The sequence below is a fragment of the Protobothrops mucrosquamatus genome, unplaced genomic scaffold (genome assembly GCF_001527695.2).
Source record: "Protobothrops mucrosquamatus isolate PMUCROS unplaced genomic scaffold, P.Mucros_1.0 scaffold1335, whole genome shotgun sequence".
Classification (NCBI taxonomy): Eukaryota; Metazoa; Chordata; class Lepidosauria; order Squamata; family Viperidae; genus Protobothrops; species Protobothrops mucrosquamatus.
The window spans coordinates 144,158-155,804 of NW_015387533.1; the positions used below are offsets into that span (position 1 = coordinate 144,158).

General features: G+C 39.0%; 1 protein-coding gene and 1 pseudogene across 1 annotated transcript in view; both read left to right on the forward strand.

The window, feature by feature from the left end:
• The window catches only part of ALOX5 (arachidonate 5-lipoxygenase), a 156,016-nt gene that overhangs the window by 84,114 nt on the left and 60,255 nt on the right, over positions 1–11,647 (forward strand). The gene's annotated exons all lie outside the window — the stretch shown is intronic.
• On the forward strand, positions 11,009–11,181 carry LOC114922928 (annotated as a pseudogene).

An 11,647-nucleotide genomic window follows, 5' to 3' on the forward strand; every position in this document is an offset into this window, starting at 1 on the left:
TAACAGATTTGTAATCCAATCTTTTGATGCAAAAGAGTAAAAAATTGCTTTTGTTGTTGATATAAATTGGGTGCATATAAGCCCACAAGAAGACATTTTTTCCCATTCAAAGTAGTTTCAACAAATACAAATCTTCCTTCTGCATCAGCATCTATTAACTTTGGCATCAATTCCTTCTTAACATAAAGAACTACACCCGCTTTTTTCTTCTGAGCAGAGGCCGCAAAATATAAACCCAATTTAGGATTAAATAGATACTTTTGGTCTTTTAATATAATATGTGTCTCTTGTAAACATATAATATCGTTCTTATGCTGCTTCAAATAGTAAAATATTTTTCTCCTTTTTTGTGGTGAGTTCAATCCATTAACATTTAAAGTTATTAATTTAGCCATCCTTTGGCTTTTGGAGCTTCTGAATCATCCCTTGAAGATCCATCATAACAGATCTTTTAGGTCTGGCCCCTCCCACTGGCTCCGAAGTAGTTGAACATGTTTGGGGTATAGCCTCTTTCTGCTGCTCTCTTTCCTTACGCTTGTGGGCCGCACGTGTCATTCTCTGATCTTTTGGGTCCTGTTTTGCCTCCAACATTTGTAAATTCTGAAAATCTCCTGCAGATGGCGACATAGCTCTAGGCAAATCCATAATCAGTTGTTCCACTCCTTCTTCTGTTCCTTTAGCTGGTGATGTAGAAGATGAATCAGCTTTCAGAACCCTTAGATAAAAGTGCTTTGCCTTCTGTACTGTATTGAATCTGTAACGGTTCCCAGCATATGTAAAGGCCATTCCAACTGGTATTTCCCATCTAAAAGGTATTTGCTGCTTCTTCAACTCTTGAGCCAAGAAAGCAAACTCCTTTCTTTTTCTTAAAATCTTTGAAGGTATTTCTTTCAAAGGTATAATATCCTGAGCAGCAATCTGAAATCTCTGTTGGTAAAAGGCCTGTATAATTTCATTTCGACGTATTTTTCTAGAAAAATAAACAACAACATCCCTAGGCTGTTTTCTCTGACGTGCGACCCATGAATTGACTCTGAATATTTTTTCAATCTCTCCATAGATAATTTCAGGGTTGCAGTCTAAAACCAACGCTAAGGCAGCTGATACCTCTTCTCTCAATTTCTCCTGTGCATCCTCTCGCAAGCCTCTGATTCTTATTGCATATTCCATCTCTCTGAATTGTGTCATTACAATGTCATTTTGAATAATCTCTATACTCTCTTCTACTTTTTCCATTCTCTCCTCCATCCCTTCCATTTTTTCCCCCACTTCCTCCACACGAGTCTCTATACGCTCCATATGAAAAGCAAAGCCCTGAAAGATTTGAGACATGCTCTCACACAATTCATCATTCTTTTTAGCAAGAAGCTCTTCTGTCTCCACTCTCATTTGTTGCACAATTTGNCATCTGCATCTGCATCAAAGAATCCTGCAAATCCTTTAAAGTAATATAAGATGGTGAGGAGGGTGGAGGAGTTTTTGCTCTCTGATGCGTAGTCTGTACAGCTGGAGAAGAAGCAGCTGGCTTAGGTGCTGCAGCAGCTACACCTCGTTTAGAAGCCATTCTTGAGTTTAAAAAAAGTCTTAATATACAGTCCAAAGTAGCTAAAGATCAAACAAATTTTCCTTTAATTTTTCCTTAATTTTTAAAAATTCTTTACAGTCTTAACAATGTGGCAATCCACAACCGGAAGGAAAGTGAAAGTGTCTCTTTAGAACAAAGAAGCGGCTAAGCCGCAGCCATTTTTCCCCCCCAAAAGTTAACTTTCGATTTCAGTCATTTGAGAAGAGTACTTTAATCTTTTGAGTCAAAGTTTTAATTTCTTTATAAAAAGTCCAAGTTTCCTAGTCAGCTCCGTCCGTTAATATTACTCACAGTTAAGTTCGAAAAAAGGATCAGAGGTGGAGACGGCGTCTGGCTTCGCTAAATAGCGAAGACGTCCCGATCTGCGGAGAAACTCTGAGCTCCGGAGGAGTTCACACCTTCGCCTTGCTGGGAGCCCCCAGGGAAACTAGGGAACTCGACTCCTACTCTAGAGTAAGCTCTCCTTCTCTCCTTTGCCCGGAGAGAAGTTTCAAATCGCCAAACAGCTGATGCGCGCTGTTTTGGCAATTTTTACACAGTCCCGGACGGGAGGCTGTCAAAAAGCCTCCTTTGGCAGCCGCCAAACCACCGGAAGTCTTAATGAGTTTTTCTTGACAAGGACTGAATGATAGATGCTTTAAACATTTGTTTAAAAATAAGATATGAGAAGAATAATTTTTTTTGTTGTATTTTTAGAGTAAGTGAGAAGCTATAGTATTAAAGCTGAGGAAAAGTGTTATACATGAAAAAATTTCTGAGAGGAAATTAAGAGAAGATTATAAGAAATTAATTTGTGGGACATTATTTGGTGGGATTAATTTCAGTATGTTCTGTTTTTGGTCCAACTTAAGGGAACCTTTTCTGTTTAACTTTGAATGATGAGACTAAAAATTTGTTTATAGATATGAGATAAAACAAAAAGAAGTGTTTTTTTGTATTTTGAGAGAAAATGATGTTATAGTGAAAAGTAAATGAAAGGAATATTAAATAGATTTACTTGTTTAAAGTTAAAATATATTGTTATTTCTGGTGTCTCATAATGGACTTTTGCTGATTAAGATTGAATGATGAGGCTTTATTATTTGCTAAGAGATAAAAGATGAGATATGGAATGAAGAGATTTTAGATTGAAATGTTAGAGAAGGTGATAAGTTACTCAAATTGTACTTGACTTAAAGGATGAAGTCATATCTGTATATACATTTTTCTTTTACAATGTTTTCTTCATTTCTCCACTTTTTTCTGCACTTTTTTCTTTTTCTTTTTCTTTTTTTCTTTTATTAGATTTTTTTATCTTTGTATTTTTAAACTTATTATTAAGGAAGTCAGTGGGTAAGGGTGCATACATGGCTGGCATAGTGCACATGTGGTAGGGCTGGGATGGCTGCAGCCAGGTCTGTGAGGATGCACACATGGCTGTTGAGATGTGGCATGAGTGTAGTGGGGCTGGGGGTGGCTGCTTTTGGATGTGCAAGGATGCATGGGTGAGTGATGCAGTATGAGCACAGCAGGACTGGGAATGGCTGCTACTGGGGTGCAAAGCTTTTCACTGCAAGCAGAGTTATGTGTGTTCTGTGGGCACTGTAACCAGGCCTTTGGGGGTGAAAAGCCATGGGAATACAAGCAACTAACTAGTGACTTGTAACCTTTTTTGCCAACTTCCCACAAGCAAAGGCAATCATGATCACGCAGCACAGGAATGCTGCAACCATCGTTGAAAGACTGATAACTCTTGTCACAGTTATCAGTCATGTATATAGTATCCAAATATAGAATATATTTTGAAGGGACTCAGACAGCTGTTTAGACCAGCCCACTCCAGTGCATCCGCTCTGGAGCTGAGCAATTGATTTCAAAGCCTCCCCTGTAAGAAAGTATGCAGACACCTAAGAAAAAGGCAGCATCAAGTGTTTTTGTGATAGGAAGAAAAGTAGCCCAAACTTCCCCATGAAAAATGGGTGGGTATTGGTGATAGGAAATTCAATTCTCAGGGTATCAGAATGAGCAGTTTGTAGGCAGGACATTCAGACTAGGGAGGTTTGTTGTCTCCCTGGAGCAAAATTCAAAGATGTGGCTGAGAACCTTATTAAAATAATCGTCCACAGACTACATCCCTTTCTTCTTCTTCATATGGGGACAAATGACACAAAATAAACTTGAAAACAGTATCAAGAGGTTACAAAAGAAAGTTAAGGAGTTAGGAGCACAAGTGGTGTTTTCATCTCTACTTTCAACAAAAGGTCAACCTATGAGGGAATAAAAGATTTTAGAAATGAACCTCTGGCTTAAGAATTGGTGCCACTAACAGAACTTTCCTAGATCATGGTCTATATTACTACATGAAGGGTTTCTGGCAAGGGATGGGCTACACCTCACAAGAACCAGGAAGAATGTATTCGGAAAACAACTTGCTCAACTTATCAGAAGGAGTTTAAACTAAAAATGAGGGGGCAAGATGACCAAATTTTGAGTTATTTAGGAAGGCGTTGAGGCCACAGGAATCTTGGGGGAGAGTGATCATGCAATATTGGAATTCAACATTATGTAAGCACAAGCAATAGAACATAGTCAAACTAGAGTCTTGGACTTCAAGAGAGCTAATTTCAATAAACTTAGAGAGCTTGGGAAGGATTCCATGGATGAGAATCATCAAGGGGAAAATAACTCAAGAAGCTTGGGAAATTTTGAAAAGTGAGATTATAAAAGCCCAGTCTAGCACAATACTAATGACGAAGAAAAATAACGCTCTCAAAAGAAACCAGCATGGTTGCATAAAAAACTCTCTAATAAATTGAAAGACAAAAAGGACAATAATAAAAAGTGGAAAGAGTGGCACATAAGTAAGGCAGAATATCCCGAGCCTGCAAAGATGAAGAGAGGAAAGCTAAGGCTCAAAATGAACTAAGGCTTGCAACAAAAGTAGAAAATAACAAAAAAAAATCTTCTTTTAAAATGTAAAAAAACAAAAAAAGTTTAAGGAAATAATTGGTCCTTTGTGGGAGAAACTGGCAAGAAGGTGACAAGCAACAGGGAGAAAGCAGAACTACTCAACTTGTTTTTTGCATCCGCCTTTACACAAAGGGAAAAAACAGTCCAACCTATCAAAAATAGTACCATAAAAAACAGATTAGAAACACAAGTTAAGATAGGCAAGAAAATGGTAAGTGAGCACCTGTCAACCCTAAATGAGTTCAAGTCATCAGGACCAGATGGATTACATCCCAAGGTTCTGAAGGAACTGGCAGATGTGATCTCAGAACCACTGAACTATATCTTTCAAAGATCCTGGAGCACTCGGGAACTACCAGAGGACTGGAAAAGAGCTGATGTAGTTCCCATCTTCAAAAAAGGGGAAAAAATGGATCCAGGGAACTACAGACCTATTAGCCTGACCTCAATACCTGGGAAGATTCTGGAAAAAATAAGCAACGAATCAGCAGACACCTAGAGGCAAACAAAGTCATTAGCAAAAGCCAACATGGGTTTGTCAAAAACAGATCATGCCTTATTGCATTCTTATTGCAATCTTATTACATTCTTTGACTAGGTGACAAAATTAGTGGACCAGAGGAATGCTGTGGATATAATTTACTTGGACTTCAGTAAGGCATTTGATAAAGTAGACCACAATCTACTACTTGATAAGATAGAAAAATGTAGGTTAGACAGCATCAACATCAGATGGATTTGTAACTGGCTGATCGGCTGTACTCAGCGTGGAACTGCATCTACATGGAGGGAAATATGTAGTGGGGTGCCTGAGGGCTCTGTTTTGGGCCCTCTTCAACATCTTCATTAATGATTCAGATGAGGGGATAGATGGGGAACTCATCAAATTTGCAGATGACACCAAGCTGGCAGGAATAGCAACACTCCAAAAGATAGGCTTAAGATACAGGAGGATCTTGACGAGGGGCGACATGATAGCAGTGTTCCAATATCTCAGGGGCTGCCACAAAGAAGAGGGAGTCAAGCTATTCTCCAAAGCACCTGAAGGCAAGACAAGAAGCAATGGATGGAAACTAATCAAGGAGAGAAGCAACCTAGAACTAAGGAGAAACCTCCTGACAGTTAGAACAATTAATCAGTGGAACAACCTGCCTACAGAAGCTGTGAATGCTCCAACACTGGAAGTTTTTAAGAAAAGACTGGACAGCCATTTGTCTGAAATGGTATATAGGGTTTCCTGCTTGAGCAGGGGGTTGGACTAGATGACCTCCAAGGTCCCTTCCAACTTTATTGTTGCTGTTTTTGTTGTTGTTGTTATTGTTATTATTATTATTATTATTATTATTATTATTATTATTATTATTATTACTATTATTATTATCCAATTCCAAGCATAAATTTCAAGACAACCAACCAAACAAGGAGGTAGGGAGTGAAGGGAAGGAAGAAAAACATAATGAAGCAGAGAGTGATGGAAAAGATGAAAATCCCAGTTATAAAGTCAGAGATATAAGAAATGTACCCAAGACCCATAAAGGATTCAGATGCCTGTACACCACTAGATAACCAATCATATAAAGAGGTAGGGAGTAAAGAGAAAGAAGAAAAATTCAGATGCAAAATAGGAGATACAGGAAGTATACTCAGGGTCAGCCACAAAGAACTTAAATGCCTATACACTAATGCTTAAAGTTTGGGGAACAAACAAGGTAAACTTGAAGTACTAGTACACAAGGGCAAGTATGATATAGTTTCCATCACTGAAACTTGGTGGGATGAAACTCATGACTGGAATCTACTGTTGGAAGGATGCAAACTGTTCAAAAGAAACAGACCTAACAAAAGAGGAGGCAGAGTTGCATTATATGTAAGAGATCACTACATCTCTGCAGAGATGCACAAAACCAAGGATGAAAACTCTTAGAATGCATATAGGTTAATATAAAAGGAAAAAAGAATGACATCGTCATATGTATATACTACAGGCCTTCCTACCAATCAGAAGAAATAGATGAACTCTTTGCCAATCAGTTAACAAATGTATGTAAGAAGCATATCACAGCAGTAATGGGAGACTTCAACTATCTAGATATCAACTGGGAGACAAACTCTGCAAGCGAGTGGGAGATGAAACATTCCTAACCAACCTAGCTGACAACTTTGTTATCCAAAAGATGGAGAAGGGAACTAGAGGTAAAGCTATACTGGACCTAATTCTTACTAATAGAGAAGAAGTGATAGAGGGAGTTAAAGTTGCCAAAATCTTGGGTGAAAGTGACCACGTTATGCTGAAATTCAATATAATGCAAACACAAACAATAGAAAATAATCCAACCAGTGTCTTAAACTTTAAAAAAGCTGATTTTTACAAACTCACAGAGAACCTAGAAAAGATTCCATGGATGAAAATCCTAAAGGGGAAAATAACTCAAGAAGCATGGGAAAAATGCAATCATAAAAGCCCAGTCCAACACAATACCACTGAAAAAGAAAAACAAGAAATTCAAGAAGAAACCAGCATGGCTGCACAAAGATCTCTCTGACAAACTGAAAGACAAAAAGACAAGTACAAAAAATGGAAAGAGGGACATATAACTAAGGCTGATTACCAGCAGACAGCCAGAATATGCAAAGATGAAGTTAGGAAAGCAAAGGCTCAGACTGAACAAAGACTTGCAACAAAAATCAAGGACGATAAAAAAAGTTTCTTTCAACATATTAATAATAAGAAAAAAGTCAAGGAAACTGTAGGTCTACTAAAGAGAGAAGATGGCAAGGAAGTAACAGGCAGTGGGAGAAAGAAGAGCTACTTAACTCATTCTTTGCATCAGTCTTCACACAAAAAGAAATTATAGCCCAACATACAAAAAAAACTACTGTAAAAGACAAACTAGAAGTAAAAATTAAAATAAGAAAATCGTAGGAGAACACCTATCCAACCTTGATGAATATAAATCACCAGGACTTGACAGATTACATCCCAGAGTTCTGAAAGTTGCTGGCAGATGTTAGCTCAGAACCACTGTACCATATCTTTCAAAAATAGTGGAGCAGCCGGGAAGTACTTGAGGATTGGAAAAGGGCTGAGGGGGTTCCCATCTTCAACAAAGAAAGAAAAAAACAGACCTAGGAAACTATGGACCAATACAGATCATGCCAAACCAATCTTATTTCTGTCATGGTTCCAGTAGATGACACCAATTAAAAGAACTTCAAGGCAATGAATTTTTCCTCAAAGAACATTTTTATTTGGCTATATAATAATGGCACATACAAAGGTGAACCTAAGACTAAATTCCCCTCCCCTTGGTTACAAACTTACAAGTTACAATTCCCACCCCAATTAGGTGTCATAAATCATATTCACCAATTATTAGAAAATTCGGGCACTCCTCCCAGCTCTTCAGCCCACCAAAATGTTATCAGTAATGACCTTGGTTCCCATATGTGAGAATTGTTTTGGCTAACTCAGAACTACACCCCTCCCTCCTCCTTTCTGAATATGTGGCAACCAAAAACGAAGTGAAAATGGCTTCAGTTCAGCTCATTGCAGTGTTGACAATTTCATTGTTTGATAAAGTGACTAAATTTGTAGACCAGCAAAATGCTTTGGACATAGTATACTTAGATTTCAGTAAGGCATTTGACAAAGTAGACCCCCAGCATACTTCTTGGTAAGGTAGAAAAATGTGGAATAGACAACATCACCACCAGATGGATTTGTAGCTGGCTGACAAACCATACTCAATGAGTAGTCCTCAATGGTACTACATCCACATGGAGAGAAGTAAGCAGTGGGATACCACGAGACTCTGTCTTGGGCCCAGTGCTCTTCAATATCTTCATAAATGACTTAGATGAGGGAATAGAAGGGGAACTCATCAAATTTGCAGATGACACAAAACTGGCATGAATAGCCAACATCTCAGAAGATAAACTCAGGATCCAAAAAGATCTTGACAAACTTGAACAATGGGCCCTATCCAACAAAACGAACTTTAATGTGGAGAAAAGCAAAGTTTTATATTTAGGCAGGAAAAATCAAAGGTATTAGGTGAGACCTATCTCAAAAACAGTAACTGTGAAAGGGACCTTGGAGTTCTAGTGGATGATCACTTGAATATGAGCCAGCATTGTGCAGCAACAGCCAAAAAAGCTAATATAATCCTGGGTTGTATAAACAGAGGCATAGAATCAAGATCTTGCGATGTATTAGTACCACTTTATAAAACCCTAGTAAGACCACACCTGGAATACTGCAACCAATTTTGGTCACCATAGTACAAAAAAGATGTTGAGACTTTGGAAAAAGTTGAGAGAAGAGCAATTAAGATGATCAAAGTCCTGGAGACTAAAACGTATGAAGAATGACTGCAGAACTTGGATTTGGCTAGTCTAAAGAAAAGAAGAAATAGGGGTGACATGATAGCAGTATTCCAGTATTTGAGCGGCTGCCACAAAGAAGAGGGGGGTCAAATTATTCTCCAAAGCACCAGAGGGCAGGAAAAGAAATAATGGTTGGAAAGTAATCAAAGAGAGAAGCAATCTGGAATTAAGGAGAAACTTTCTAATGGTGAAGACAATTAACCAATGGAACAACTTGCCTTCAGAAATCATGGGTGCTCCATCACTGGAGGTTTTTAAGAAGAGACTAGAAAGTCACTTATCTGAAATGGTATAGGTTCTCCTTTTTGAACCGGGGGCTGGACTAGAAGATATCCAAAGTCCCTTCAAGCTCTATTCTATTCAGTGTTTTAGACTTTAAAATATCTGATTTCAACAAACTTGGAGAGAGCTTGCGAAAGATTCATGGATGAAAATCTTAAAGGGGAAAACAATCCAAGACGCTGGAGAAATAATATAATAATAATATAATAATAAAATTGACCCTATTATGGCAGCCCCTTGCTTGGCTGCGGCTGCTTCAGCTCTCAAAAGTATTGGGGTGATTGAGGGGAATGAACGATTCAGACTGAAGTACTTTTCAAAAATAGTGACAAGTAAGCAGAGTTGGATTGCTAAACTTTCATACGAACATCAGTCCATATTGGAGATGAAGTTATTTAGCGAGAGAGGAACTGTGGAGAAAACTGTTCTGGAGAGTCTGCATGGCCTTGGATTACTACGGGGGAAAGAATCGACAACAGAGGCACCGGCAGTTGACATGGAGGGTGAGAGATTGGCTGAAATGTTTGGAGGAGTGGGGAGGAAGAAAGGGAATTGCTGGAGGTGGAAACAGCATCGTGCTCAGTGTTTTCAGTAGCAAAGGCAGCGTTTCAGGCAGCAGAGGCAGAGTGGGGTGGCAACCATTGCAGCTGGGAAGTTTCTCTCTGTTGCTGACCATCTTCGGAAAAAGAGGAAGAGGTGTGACCGAAAGAGGAAACATGGCAAACGCGGAGACCTATCATCTAGGCTAAAACCTAGTCCTTACAGAGTGTCACTTCCATCTATTTTGTTTGCAAATGCTCACTCCTTAGAGCCAAAAATGGATTACTTGAGGCTAGATTTAACAACAAACCGGGAGGTGAGAAACTGCTGTGTCATCATTACAACAGAAACTTGGTTAAAGCCCTCTGTCCCAGATAGTGCTGTTAGCTTGATGGGATTTTCAACATTTCGGCTGGACCGGAATTTTCCTCTTAGTGGCAAATCCCGGGGAGAGGGTGTCTGTTTTTATATAAATGACAGATGGTGTATTAATGCCAAGGTGATTTCAAGTCTGTGCTCTCCTGATGTGGAGCTTCTGATCATCAAATGCAGACCCTTCTATCTGCCTAGAGAACTTTCTGTTATCATTATCACAGCTGTGCATATCCCCCCTGATGCAAACAGAGAAGAGGCCCTGAATGTTCTCTATCATACTGTCAGTGACCTACAAACTACTCACTCAGAGGGTGCATTTATTGTAGCAGGGGACTTTAATCAAGTCAATTTGAAAACTACTCTGTCACATTTCCATCAATATGTGGACTTTGCAACCAGAGGGGTCAATACACTGGATCTTGCTTATTCCAACATCGAGAATGCATTCAAAGCTATCCCCCACCCTCACCTGGGCCTCTCTGACCATCTCTCAATGCTTATAAACCTCTCAGCTTATAAACCTTTATTAATCAGAGTGAAACCTACAGTAAAGCAGGTAAGGGTTTGGACAGAGGGAGCTATAGAAGCATTACAAGACTGGTTTGAGAGCATAGATTGGGGTATGTTTAAAGAAGCAGCTACTGATAACCAACATCTAAATGTTGAGGAGTACGCCACCACGGTGGCTGCATATATCCAAAAGTGCATAGAGGATGTCTGTGTCCTTAAAAGCATTGTTGTGAGGCGAATGAATATCTGTGGCTGACTTATGTGGTCTGCAAGATGCTGAAAGCACGGAATGTGGCTTTTAAATCCGGCAACATGCTGGCACTTAGAACAGCCAGAGCTAATTTGGAAAGTGCCATAAAAGGTGCAAAGCAAGCCCATAAGGTCGCTTCTTGGCCTTTTGGCTAAGATCAAGTGTAGTATCTGGGCCATGTGGGGGGTGATCAAAAATATCCCAACAAAACTGCTTCAAAAATTCCTGGGTGCATCTTAGCGGTGTCCAGGTGAGCATTATCATGAACCAACATCACACTGGAAGTGGTGCCATAGAAAATCCTGCCAAATGTGAAGATGACAAAGGAATACTGCTAGTGAAGTTCATGGACCGTGGTTCGACCATCAAGTTCAGAAGTCTACTGTGAAACATTATGAAAACTCAGACAAGCCATCCATAACAAGCGTTGGGGCATGCTGACTTACGGTGTGGTGTTGGTTCACAATAATGCTCGTCTGGACACCGCTAGACGCAACACCCAAGAATTTTTTTTTTTATTAAAAGTTTTATAAAAATTACAATATGAATCCCCATACCCACCCCAAAAAAACCCTCCCTCTCCCCCACTTCCCAGAGCTGAACACAGGGTTACAAATATAATAATCATAATCTAACTAACATTAACCAACTATTTAAATAACCAAGTCCATAAAGCGCTTTAACTCCCTTTTAACAAAAATTTAAACAAGTTAAAATTAAACACTATAATAAACAAATTAACAACCTAATTATTAAACAATACAATACAA